At 39.6% G+C, this 13,342-nt stretch overlaps 2 protein-coding genes across 2 annotated transcripts in view; one reads left to right on the top strand and one right to left on the bottom strand.

Annotated features, from left to right (window-relative positions):
* LOC140167335 (MFS-type transporter SLC18B1-like) overlaps positions 1 to 3,291 on the bottom strand; it is a 100,556-nt gene extending 97,265 nt beyond the window's left edge. The window contains exon 1 of the mRNA XM_072190656.1: positions 3,153 to 3,291. The gene's annotated coding sequence lies outside the window, so the exon portion shown is untranslated. The remainder of the gene's footprint in view (positions 1 to 3,152) is intronic.
* A 107-nt stretch (positions 3,292 to 3,398) lies between these two features.
* LOC140168556 (ornithine decarboxylase-like) overlaps positions 3,399 to 13,342 on the top strand; it is a 92,792-nt gene continuing 82,848 nt past the window's right edge. The window contains exon 1 of the mRNA XM_072191956.1: positions 3,399 to 3,474. The gene's annotated coding sequence lies outside the window, so the exon portion shown is untranslated. The remainder of the gene's footprint in view (positions 3,475 to 13,342) is intronic.

Genomic DNA, 13,342 nt, shown 5'->3' with positions numbered 1-13,342 from the left:
GAATAGTGGTCACATGTACTATATGTTGACATATCATGTGTTCGGGAAATCACGTGGCAACATTTTAAGATTTCAGGCTTGTTTACTAGTTAATTGCCATTTGTACTCTTTATTATTTATCTTTGTTAATTAACATATATTTTAAATGCTGATAAATCGTGGTTGGCTGCCCATGATATCTGTTAAATTCAATGTTTTATGAATATAATTCTACCACGCAGAGGGGGTCACGCAGCAGAATTTCACATCACCTGACTTAGCTAGATTTCGAAGCTCTGCTCTTCAAATTCATGTAACTTTCAAAGTTTATACATTTAATATATTTAATATGATACTAATTTTTTGTTATAACCAACTGGTACACGAAATATACTAGCTTATTACCTATACAGAAAGGTGATTATCAGCCTTCACTCAGCAAATTGACATGCCCGGCATATGCAGCCATTCTCCGTCTGGATTACATGACTGTCGCCCTCAATACGTCTGGGCACAAATCTAAATAACAATACGCTATTTACATATCAATGCGGCCTCATGCTAATTAAAGCTGCCCCATCCAGGAAATCATCTATGGTATTACTTCCATGGTTGAACTCACCGTGTTCGAGGTCACCGCAATGCAATGTGGGAGACATAAATATGGTGCCAGTTTCAAATAGTGTGCCGTCGAAACTATACCGGCCTACTTTTTAACATATATTATTGCTACAGTACCGTACCATATTTGTAGGTGATGTGTTATTACAGTGACAAATTTGAGCTCGGAGAGTTATATGACCCTGCTCCACTTCCTTGAATAACGGTATCGTTAATCCCTGTCTGTTTATAGTGGCCGTAAACGGAATGAATATACTGCAATATCCATCGATTTCGAAGGATATCAGTTCCGTATAATATGTGCGGCAAATAGCGCTATTGGTCTGTTTATAGTGGCGACCAATACCGTATAAGGTGTACTTATACGCTAAATACCGGATAATCTGGCTCACCATAAACACGAAGCAACTGTAAGTAGTTTCAAGTAGCTTCAAATAATTTAAGCCCCAGCTTAAACATGTTAGATGGACACACAACGCTCTGCAGGGTCTTTTGTTCTATTGTTTCCGATTAGAGCGCTGACATATTGGAAAATGTTGCTAATCAATATTCATGAGAGTGTACATTCAACGTCCAGTTTTCGAAATTGAGTGACTTGTGTTTGGCTGGTGTGAAATACATCTGACTGGGTGTTTTAATTACGTAACGCATAAATGTTTTGGTATCATTGAATGGCTGCCTAGTGCTGTTATATGATTAATTTCTATAATAATAATTATTTTCTTTATTCATCACTTTCTTTTCCTTTCTCTGCACTTATTCTTTCTTATTCCTACACTTTAGCAGTGGCGCGCGAAAAATGTTACCACAGGCCTATTGAAACTAAACTGTTGAAATATGGGACAAAAGTGGAATAAATTCGCGCGAAGCACTAAAAAATTGGCATTTTGTGGCTAACATGGCCAAATATGAGGTTGATTTCGACAGAAACCCACACACAGGCGTCAACATGGGGTGGGGGTGGGGTGATTGTATGGACAATCACCATGGCAAAATATTCGGGGGATTTATCGCCCCCCCCGATCTATACGCCATCGCTCTCCGTCTCCCTCTCTTTCTCCTTCTCCCCATCTTCCTTTCTTTTTCTTTTTGTCTTCCTCCCCTCCCTACAATCACGATCACACATCCGCTTCTCCACTTTTCACCCTCGACTCCTCCTTCACTACCTCAATTGCCTCTACTGGCCTTTAAAATGGATATTCGTGATATTAAGAAACCCATTTGACTTGAACAGGCCTATAAGTTCTATAACCATGATAACAACATAATATAGGCCTACTGCGAAGGAGTTATACATGGATAGCGGGCGGCGATCGAAAAAGTCATGAAGGCGCTAAATCTGACCATTCGCTACTTGCACGGTTCCGCCATTATGCACTATGTGAAGGGGAGAGCCTCGAACTGGCAGCATACATGAAAGGAAGAATTATGTAACCTACACAGAACGTTATGACTAGTTCAATTCCCATTCATGATATGCTGCCAGTTCGAGGCTCTCCCCGCACATAGTGCATAATGGCGGAACCGTGCAAGTAGCGAATGGAGGTAGTAGAGAAGGAGAAAGCTCGCACACATTCTATTGTACAATCATAATTGCCGACCTTTGAGGTTTCCAGATCAACGTTTTCATTATGTAACACGATTATCACTTATAATCTTTTGTGTTGTATACAGGCATGGTCGCACACTTGTGCGCTATAAATATGATGAAACAGCATAAGTCATTCTAACTTGATGAAAATGATGCACATTATGCTTTACATCTTAAAACCGGGCAGCCTTATTTCTATAGATCTGCTGCGCATTCAAATTGCATTGTATTGCATCGTAATTTCATTTGTGTCTATGCTAATTATGTTTACACAACATGAACTCACGTGTTTTCAAGCAAATTCGCCGATAATAGGTTATCAAAAGCGATCGGAATGTTCCAAAAGTACAGATCGCATTCAGCTTACTTCATATGAGATGATCTTTGGAAAACTACGGCATAATTTGTCTTGGTGCTTGCGGAATGCTATGCAGTAAAATATTAAAACGTTGTGGCAATTCATGATTGACAACTAGCAATCGGCGTGTCCTTCGTATCCTCCGCTGTCAATTTCTTATCCACTCACTAATCCTCACAAAAGCTTTGTGTTGATTACGTAATGTGTGGAGGCAAATTGCAATAAGTACAATGAAATAATGAGTAGGGCGGGCTCCGAGGCGGGTTTCTTCTTCATCTCACGTAACAGTATTGTTCTCAAAAAAAACACCGGAAGCTTGTCGTTTGGGGCTCTAGCTGAAATACAGCAAGATAATGTACGATAGTAAATGTAAACCTGTATTTTAGCTAGAGTACTATATCTCGAGCTACACACTACTGAGCTAGCTGTACGTTATTGCAGAGTGTGCTATTCGCGCGATTTTGCGTTTGTCACTTATTCATTACTTAAATTAAAGAGCCAATTAAACCCAAATTAACTTTGTGCCCAACATTTTGATATGTACGAGTGGATATTCATACGTAAATGATTAAAAACTTCAACACTACACTATTTTTTGCTCACCTGGAACGTTTTCACTAGTTCGACTAGCGTCTGCTGTGATGATACCACAGCAAAAGGAGTATCCCCGCAGAGTTCTGGAAGCAAAATACACATAAGGACTCAGAAACTAAGACTGAATCGTGACAAAGGTATAGAAATAGATCCTATCTGGGATAACTTGCTGATGCCCGGGGGGGGGGGGGGGCTACATCGTAACATCATATGACGTCATCCTGTCAATCATATGACGTCATCAGTGAGAGATATCCCGAATGTAGAAAAGATATCATCACATCATCACCATCTGCTGAAGACGCTAGTCGAACTAGTGAAAACGTTCCAGGTGAGCGAAAAATATTGTAGTGTTGAAGTTAAACTCTTTAATCATTTTGATATGGTCTTCATTTATTTAAGGGTGTTTACAAATCAATGTGTTCATAATAAAATGACCTAGCCATTATTATTATTATTTTTTGATGACGATACTTCAGTTATTTTTAAAGGTGTTTACCATGTTTACAAACCAATTTATAAAATGTTGTATTTGATGACGAACCGATGGGTATGTACAAAACAGGGCCTGGCCTGACCTGGCCTGGCCTGGCTAGGCCAACTGAAAAGTATTATTTGTTTGTGCATAACATACTCTGGTGAGCCTGATCACAAATCTGTCTTTCAGACCAGAGTGGTTCAGACGGACATTAGAGTCAAGTTCTTGTTCACTAAGCTATCTCTGTAGCATCAAGATATTTACTTTAAAGCTCTAAGGTAGCTATTATAGTGTTAGCGCCCGTCTGTATTGTGTTAACGAACACGAAGCTAAGGAGCGTAGCACAATACCACTGGTAAATCTTTGTATTAGCATGGTATTAGCGAGCGCCGAGCTAACACTAAGTAATTAAGCGATCGATTATTCAGTGTTAGCTCTAGCCATGCTGTTTTAACATGGAACACTTAAACTCAGAGGGAAAGAACTGTGTGAACAAGCATCTGTGTTAAGGGGAAGCTGCACTGAAAAAAAGTGATTTTCTAAAGTATTTGACCTGTGCACTTGTAAATTGGTGGGAATGTGTGTGCTGATCAAACTTAGCGATTCCAGCCAAAAAATGATCGTCGTTATAACGGTTGCCATGGTAACGGCGGCCATGTTGGATTTTCACATGATGTAGTTGCGCGACATTTTTTTCAGTCGTTCTTTGGTATTTTTTTTTGAAATTTGTTTTATTTGATAAATTTAGGTCTAATTAAAAAATGTATAGAGGGAATTTTCAAAAAAAGGTTGTACGGTTACGCTACGGTGCATTAAAATTGGTAAATTTGCGCATTTTGGCGGAAAATTTACAAAAACGGGTCGTTTCCATGGTTACCAGATGTTTTTCAAAATTTCCTTCTATAAAAATTTAGATACAGGTATGTCCAACATACTTGCCAAAGATAACCTCAAACAGATACACCATTACCAAGAAAAGTGACGCGCAAGGTAAAAAATGACGCGAAACAACATCTGGCAGAAAATGGCATTTTAAGTCTAGAAACACTTAATATGTTAATTAGGCAGCAATTATGCATATCAAATGTTATAAAATCATGTTTCTGACAACAATAACATTTATACTAATTATTAGCACTCTTTATAGACAATAAACATATTACATTATTCAGAAATTAATTTTTAGCTGGAAATTCCTTAAATATCGCCCCTTGAAAACAATACAATACATAAGAAATACATTACGTGTATTAGTATAGGACAGAATTCTATTCGCGACTTTTTCGCGTCACGTTGTTCCCTTTGATAACTTGCAACTTCTGAACCAAATGTCCGATTTGAATCAAATAAAAAGCAAATAAAGGCCAAAATTCTATAGATTTTTAATTTAGAAAAAACATAAAAAGACTAAAATACCCCTATTTCACAACAATCCTGGTGCAGCTTCCCCTTAGGATGACCTTGTACTACCTCCGTGTTACACTAACACATAGGTAGGCGCCCATAGCTCAGGTTAGTTATCAATCCTCTTATAACATGTTTAAGGGCGCCCGGGTGTTCGTAGGTGTAGTAAGAACGAGGCAATAAACCCTCATTTACCACATTTACTGTTCCATGTTATTAAATTATTAAAATCTGGGATGGGGTGGTATGCGGGTAGAGGTACGGTATATTATCGGTGAGTACTTCATATCTAAGCATCCCGATCCTGGCAACTCAATCAGAGCATGTTGACTTTAGACACCGCGATTCTCTGCAAAGAGAAGTTTCAAATCTGGCCCGTGTGGCGGTTTTCGGTAAGGGTTCCGGGTATATTGTAGGTGTGTACAGGTCATGTTTTTTTATACTGGGCACCTAAAAAGGGTGGCTTTGTTGCATTCTTACTCATCAAGACATGTTTACATGCATGTAGCTTGTTTATTTGATATTTATTAATATTATGAGCTAGTACTATTTTTTCCTTAGACATTGGTTTTTCAATTTCTGAAACAAAAATTTATGATTTTTATTTGTACTAATTACTGTAACTCGTTAAGTCTCATTAGTCAGGGGTGGCTCATGTGGCGGAAGATCATGTGGCGGAGGATCACAATGCTGTACAATGGTGATCCTCCGCCACATGATCTTCAATTTCATTATTGATGGATTTCTACTTGTTTCTGTACTTGATTTCAGCCAAGTGATATCATGTTTAGCATTCATTGCCTCAGTATTAAAATTACTAATTACATGTTGCTACATTAATAAAGTTTGTTGCCCTCTATGTATTTGAATAGGGATTTAATGTAGGCAACATTCAAAAGGGTGCTATGGACAAACGAAACATGATAAAAGACTCAAATTTCTTAAGCAGACCTTGGTTGTGATGCTCTTTACTTCAATAAACTAAAAACTAGTAAAACATAGAAAGTTTGCGACAAATCTGAAAGAGCGCCCTCATGCTCACTTTTGATCCAAAAGTCCATTTTACGAAAACGCTTTGTCGAATTCTCTTTTATCTTTCAAAACTGGACTGTTGAGCTTATTTTACATGCTATAGTTACATGCCTCAATCATGAAAATTTGCATCAGTGCCAGATAAGCGGTGTTTTGAAGAAATTTACTAACCGACAACATCCCCCTTCCCGAAAACCGCCCACCCCAGATTTTGCAACTTAATTTTCGTTAAATTTACAAATTAGGCCAACAAAATTCTTCAGTCCTAAGTTATTTCATTTAGATCATGTATTTTCTCACGGAAATACCAAGGTTAAAGAGTCAACACAGGGTCAAATTTCAAAGTTGCTCAAATCTGGTTAACAAGCACAACAAATTATTCCTCTCATTGCAAGGATTCAGAAAAAGTATAGTTTGACCTACCTGCGACATACCGTTCTTGAGTTACAAGCAAAACGGTCAAATTTTGGGCAGTGGTCAGTTTTTTTGGCCACACAGGGGCCAAAAATTAAAAATGCTCCAATTTGAACGAAATTGGTCTCAAATTGCTTGTTATGTAAAAATAAGTCAAATAAGGAATAGTTGTAACCATGTAGGATGTTACGTTACCTAGGAAACGTCACAACATAGGTTGTGGTCAATAGGCTGTAATGGGGGATTGACCTTTATGGCCAATTTTGTCAATAACGAAGCATTTTAGACTGTGCAAACAATTCCTTTTTTGACTTGCTTTTGCATGACGAGCAATTTGAGACCATCTGCGTTGAAATCGGAGCATTTTTAATTTTTGGCCCCTGTGTGGCAAAAAAAAAACTGACCACCGCTCACAATTTGACCTTTTTGCTTATAACTCAAGAACGGTAAGTCGCAGGTAGGTCAAACTATACTTTTTCTGAATCCTTGCAATGAGAGGAATAATTTGGTGTGCTTGTTAACCAGATTTGAGCAACTTTGAAATTTGACCACTGTGTTGACCTTTAACCTTGAATATGGCCGGAGTGCCGGGAAATATTTTTTATTAACATCTTGAATGTGTTATAGGACCATAAAAGGAAGCTAAAAAAGTTGGTTTGGTAGAGTCCTGGGGGATGCACATTAAAATCTGGTAGATACCCGTACATAACAGTGAATTGAAAAGCGCGCGCTTCAAAGTTGGTCAATTTTAGAAAACATCCATGTCGAAAAATGAATTTCCTTATATGCTCCATTTATCTCATTTGTTTGAATTTTTAATGTATGGTGTGTGAAACCTTTCGGAGGCTACCATCGAGTCCGACAAAATTAAATATTACTCTGTTTAAGAGCCACTGCCTGTTTTTTTTTTGATTTTTGAAGATAACATGCATTTTCCCCCTAATTTATTTTTCCCTTCCCTTCTTTTTTGGATTTGGTGGGGCGGTCTTAGAGGTGCCTGTTCGCTCCAGCCATTCACTGGACTTTTTAAAACAAATTTTGTTCCTTTCATGATATTGTGTAATTTTTGATGTAACTTATGTGCAATATTATATATTTTTTGTAATTCTGTGCCAGTGATAAAGTATAATAAATAAAATAAATAAATAAATAAATAAATAAAGTATAGGCCTATTGAAATAGTCTGACCTACCACCAGTTAGCTGAAATACTAATCTCTCTTTGCATGTAAATTATTTCAGTCGACAACGAATGAAGCAATTGAGGAAAACTGTTTGAAACATAACATTAACAAAGATATTTCGTAGGGAGTAGTTTTTCAAACCACAATTGCTGTAAGCAATTGTGTGTGCCCAAGGCCACGCTATTTTTGTATACGCGGTATAGTGTAATGGCGGTTCCCATTACTGTTTGACACACGATAATACGCCCAATGAAGACAGTTCCAAAAATTGCTTAAGTACAGGGTGCACACCAGTAAATAGCTCCCATTGACTTTCTGTACAAACAGGGTCCAGGAAAACGTCATTTTCTTGACTCCAGAGCGACTCACTTCTTCAAAACTTACCCTATCTGCAAGTCGAAGGTCAGATGAAGTCATCTATTGTAGAAATTATATACGGAGTCCAGCATTTTTTCCAGAAAATGCCGATTAGATCACCCTATAGCCCATACAACGTACGCCACCTTACGAATAGCTTGGTGTTTCTGAAATGTAACACATTTGGAAAGTTTAGCCAAATTGTAATAAAAAGTCAGATCCTGCTCATTTTTCACAGACAATCTATTTCCCAGGATTAAATATGAATCAGGGCCTAATAGTTGGTTTTTAAGCCTTTTCTAATGGATTTAATTCAGTCGTATTGCACGTTTCCTCGTTTGAAACACTGATTTTTTTCTCCCAGGGTAGGATACTTGTATTTACTGGTGTGCACTCTACTAGGCCCTATGGCCTACAGAACTTACAGCAAATCATGGCTAACTCTTTGAGCTGTGTGAAGGATCAAGAATATTTTTTAAGTTATTTGTTGGGCCCACTATCGAGTGACAACGGTTAACCGAGTAATGCTTTTACCGATTGTCCTCCCATGTTAATACAGATAATAAAATGTTAATTTAAAGTCTCATTGCAACTGAATTTTTATTTTTACTTTTCGGATTTGGCTGAGTAATGGTGCACATACCATGTTTACAGTAAAAATGAAAATTATATTCAGACACCGTCAAAATGTCAAACTTTGTATTTTTTTGTATTATTTGTAAGTAATTAACTGCAGTTCATTTATTCAACTTCATAACAGGTTCATGCTTTAAAAATTTATGATGAATGAATAGACGTTCATTAAATATGAAAAAAAAAACTACTCATGCCTAATTTGCATAATGATATCTGAATATATAATTAGCTGTAATTACCTCATTTGCATAATTACTTACTTTTGTGTATTTTTGTTACCAATTGAAAGAACTTTGCTTCATCTACATTTGGAGATCGAGCCTTTTCTGTTGTTGCACCCACACTTTGGAACTTGTTACCTCTGAATATTTATACCCGCATGCAATAGCATGCAGGGTATCTTCCCATCCTGTGGTTTCTTCTCCTCCTTCTCCCATCAAACACAACATTCTGTCAAGGCTAGCGCTAAAACTACAAGGGTCCCAGGTCCCATATGTGGTACACTTATGGGCCCTACCCCGTAGAAGTGCCTTTTGCCCATCTTGGCCCCAGAGGTCAAAGGTCACGGGCCCCAGGGGCCCAAATGTGAAAATACAAAGCACGCCGTTCCTCATCAAATGAAGCAGCCTCAGGGCCCTGAGTTGGTACACTGATAGCCCTCGGGGTACTCTATATTTACAAATATACAAGAGCCCCATATGTTATATATTATTGGCCCCAGGGGCCCAAATGTTAAAATATGGTGCAACAGATTGACAAGCCTAGCTCTATAAGTATAAGATGACTAGGGCTCATATGTGGCATATGTATGGGCCCTAAGTTGTAGATGTGCCTTTTGCCCATTTTGGCCCCATATGTACAAGGCTAGGGGCCCCAGGGGCCTAAATGTTAAAACAAAGGGCCGGCCGTTTCTCAGCAAATAAAGTAGCTACAGGGTTCAGATTTAGTACACCTATAGGTCTTCAGTATTATATTGTCATATGTATATATAACCCCCATATGTCACATAATATGGGCCCCAGGGCCCCAAAAGCTAAAACATAGGGCCGGCCGTTACTCAGTAAATAAAGCAGCTACAGTGCCCAGCTTGAGTTTTCTGATAGTACTTGAGAACTATACTTCAACATATGTACATGAGCCCCATAAGTCAAATGTTATGGGCCCAGGGCCCCAAATGTTAAAACAAAGGGCCGGCCGTTTCTCATCAAATAAAGCAGCTTCAGGGCTCAGAGTTTGTACACAGATTGCACCTGAGAATTATATAGTTACATGTACATTATGAGCCCCATATGTCACATAATATGGGCCCAGGGCCCCAAACGCTAAAACATAGGGCTGGCCGTTACTCAGTAAATAAAGCAGCTACACTGCCCAGCTTGAGTCTACTGATAGCACTTGAGAATTATACTTCAACATAATTATGTACATGGGCCTCATAAGTCAAATATTATGGGCCCCAGGGCCCCAAATGTTAAAACAAAGGGCGGGCCGTTTCTCATCAAAGAAAGCAGCTTCCGGGCTCAGAATTTATACACAGATAGCACCTGAGAATTATATTGTTACTAACACCCACACACCCCTCCACCCCACACACGTAGGACTAAACAGACAGATCGTATTATATCAATATCATAATTGGAAATACCAGCGTGAAGCGTTAAGGCTGTTCCAGTTAAATTACATACCCATTGGCTGTTCCATTTAATTTACATACTCCCTCTGAAATGTCCCCAAAAAGGCTGTTCCGTTTAATTTACATACTCCCTCTGAAATGGCTGTTCCATTTAATTTACATACTCCCTCTGGAATAGTTTCCCCGTAATCATATTGCATAGCCTCACTGTGAGTAAGAGAGACTGACAACAGCAACCTATGGAGATTAAGAGAGACGACTCCCCTGGGAGGGGACTTTTTACAATTTCTTTATTTTAAGTGCTACGACAGTGCAACCTACATTCAATTAAAGCTTGTGACTTGGACTTTCACTTTTTACACATTTTCTGCCCAATTGGACGACTTTTTACAATTTCTTTATTTTAAGTCCTCAGCAAATAAGGACTATAAGTTTGGCTACACCGATAACATGCGGGTATAGCCGTATTTGTGTACAAATATATAGCCTTCTAGTCTGTTCTTCTGATGATGCTCTCGCCACTAGAGTTGACCAAATAAAACGACACCTCCTAGATAGAGAGTACCCAGCAAAGGTCATTTAGAAGCAAATTCGGAAAGCCATTGGTGTTATGCGCACAGCGGGATTCATGAGTGGAGTAACATGCATCTGGGAAGTGAGAGTATTCTTTATACCCGCATGCAATAGCATGCAGGGTATCTTCCCATCCTGTGGTTTCTTCTCCTTCTCCTTTTCCTCCTTCTCTATCAAACACATCATTCTGTCAAGGCTAGCGCTAAAACTACAAAGGCCCTGGGGCCCATATTATGGGCCCCAAGGCCCCAAATGTTAAAAGAAGGGGCAACAGATTGACAAGGTTAGCTGTAAAACTAAAAGGGCACTAGGGCTCATGTGTGGCACACATATGAGCCCAAACTTGTAGATATGCATTTTGCCCATTTTGGCCCCAGATTGTTAAGGCTAGGGGCCCCAGAGGCTCAATTAATGTTAAAACAAGGGCCAGCCTTTTCTCAGCAAATAAAGTAGCTACAGGGCTCAAATTTGGTACAACAATAGATCTTTAGCATTATATTAAATATGAATAAACGAGCCCCATATGGCACATAATATGGACCCCAGGGCCCAAAATGCTAAAACATAGGGCCGGCCGTTACTCAGTAAATAAAGCAGCAACAATGTTCTAGGTTGGTATACTGATAACCCGTTTCAGCATTAAACATATTACAGGGTGTCAAGAGTGTCATGTGGGTGGGGTTGGGGGTTAGGGTGTGAATCACAGGCATATATATTCGTGTTTGATCAAACACAACAGTGCCATCTAGTTATACCCGCATGCAATAGCATGCAGGGTATCTTCTTATACCCGCATGCGAAGCATGGACGGGTATATTGTTATCCTTTGGTTTCTTCTCCTTCTTATACCCGCATGCAATAGCATGCAGGGTATCTTCCCATCCTGTGGTTATACCCGTATGCGAAGCATGAACGGGTATATTGCCATTCTATGGTTTCTTCTCCTTCTCCTTCTCCTCCTCCATCAAACACATCATTCTGTCAAGGCTAGCGCTAAAACTACAAGGGCCACAGGGCCCATATGTGGCACACTTATGGGCCCTACCTGTAGATTTATCCTTTGCCCATTTTGGCCCCAGAGGTCAAGGTCACGGGCCCCAGGGGCCCAAATGTAAAAATACAAAGCATGCCGTTTCTCATCAAATGAAGCAGCCTCAGGGCCCTGAGTTGGTACAATGATAGCCCCAGGGTTACTCTATATATACAAGTATACATGAGCCCCACATGTCATATATTATGGGCCCCAGGGCCCCAAATGGTAAAATAAGGGGCAACAGATTGGCAGGGCTAGCGCTAAAACTACAAGGGCCCCAAGGCCCATATGTGGTACACTTATGGGCCCTACCCTGTAGATTTATCATTTGCACATCTTGGCCCCAGAGGTCAAAGGTCACGGGCCCCAGGGGCCCAAGTGTAAAAATACAAAGCATGCTGTTTTTCATTAAATGAAGCAGCCTCAGGGCCCTGAGTTGGTTCACTGATAGATCCAGTGGTACTCTATATATACAAGTATACATAAGCCCCACATGTTATATATTATGGGCCCCAGGGCCCCAAATGTTAAAATAAGGGGCAACAGATTGACAAGGCTAGCTATAAAACTACAAGGGCACTAGAGCTCATATGTGGCACATGTATGGGCCCTAAGTTGAAAATTGCCTTTTGCCCATTTTGGCCCCAGATGTTTAATTAAGTCTAGGGGCCCCAGAGGCCCAAATGTTAAAACAAAGGGCCGGTCGTTTCTCAGCAAATAAAGGAGCTACAGGGTTCAGATTTGGTACACTAACAGGTCTTTAGCATTATATTGTTATATGTATATGAGACCCCATGCGTCACATAATATGGGCCCCAGGGCCCCAAAAGCTAAAACATAGGGCCGGTCGTTATTCAATAAAGAAAGCAGCTACAATGTCCAGCTTGAGTCTGCTGATAGCACTTGAGAATTATATTTCAACATACGCACATGAGCCCCATAAGTCAAATATTATGGGCCCCGGGCCCCAAATGTTAAAGCAAAGGCCCGGCCGTTTTTCATCAAATAAAGCAACTTTAGAGCTCAGAGTATGTACACAGATTACACCTGAGAATTATATTGTTATATGTACATATGAGCCCCATATGTCACACCATTGGCCCCAGGGCCCAAAACGCTAAAACATAGGGCCAGCCGTTACTCAGTAAATAAAGCAGCTACAGTGCCCAGCTTGAGTCTAATGATAGCAATTATACTTCAACATATGTACATGAGCCTCATAAGTCAAATATTATGGGCCCCAGGGGCCCAAATGTTAAAAAAGGGCTGTCCGTTTATCATCAAATAAAGCAGCTTCAGGGCTCAGAGTTTGTACACAGATTGCACCTGAGAATTATATTGTTAATAACACCCATCCCATCCCACCCCATACACGTAGGACTAAACAGATTCACAGACAATAGCGTAATTATAATACAGATAACATAAACGTTACGGCTGTTCCAGTTAAATTGCA

The sequence above is a fragment of the Amphiura filiformis genome, chromosome 13 (genome assembly GCF_039555335.1).
Source record: "Amphiura filiformis chromosome 13, Afil_fr2py, whole genome shotgun sequence".
Classification (NCBI taxonomy): domain Eukaryota; kingdom Metazoa; phylum Echinodermata; class Ophiuroidea; order Amphilepidida; family Amphiuridae; genus Amphiura; species Amphiura filiformis.
The sequence above is the reverse complement of the archived record's forward strand: the minus strand, read 5'-3'. Positions and strand labels throughout refer to the sequence as shown.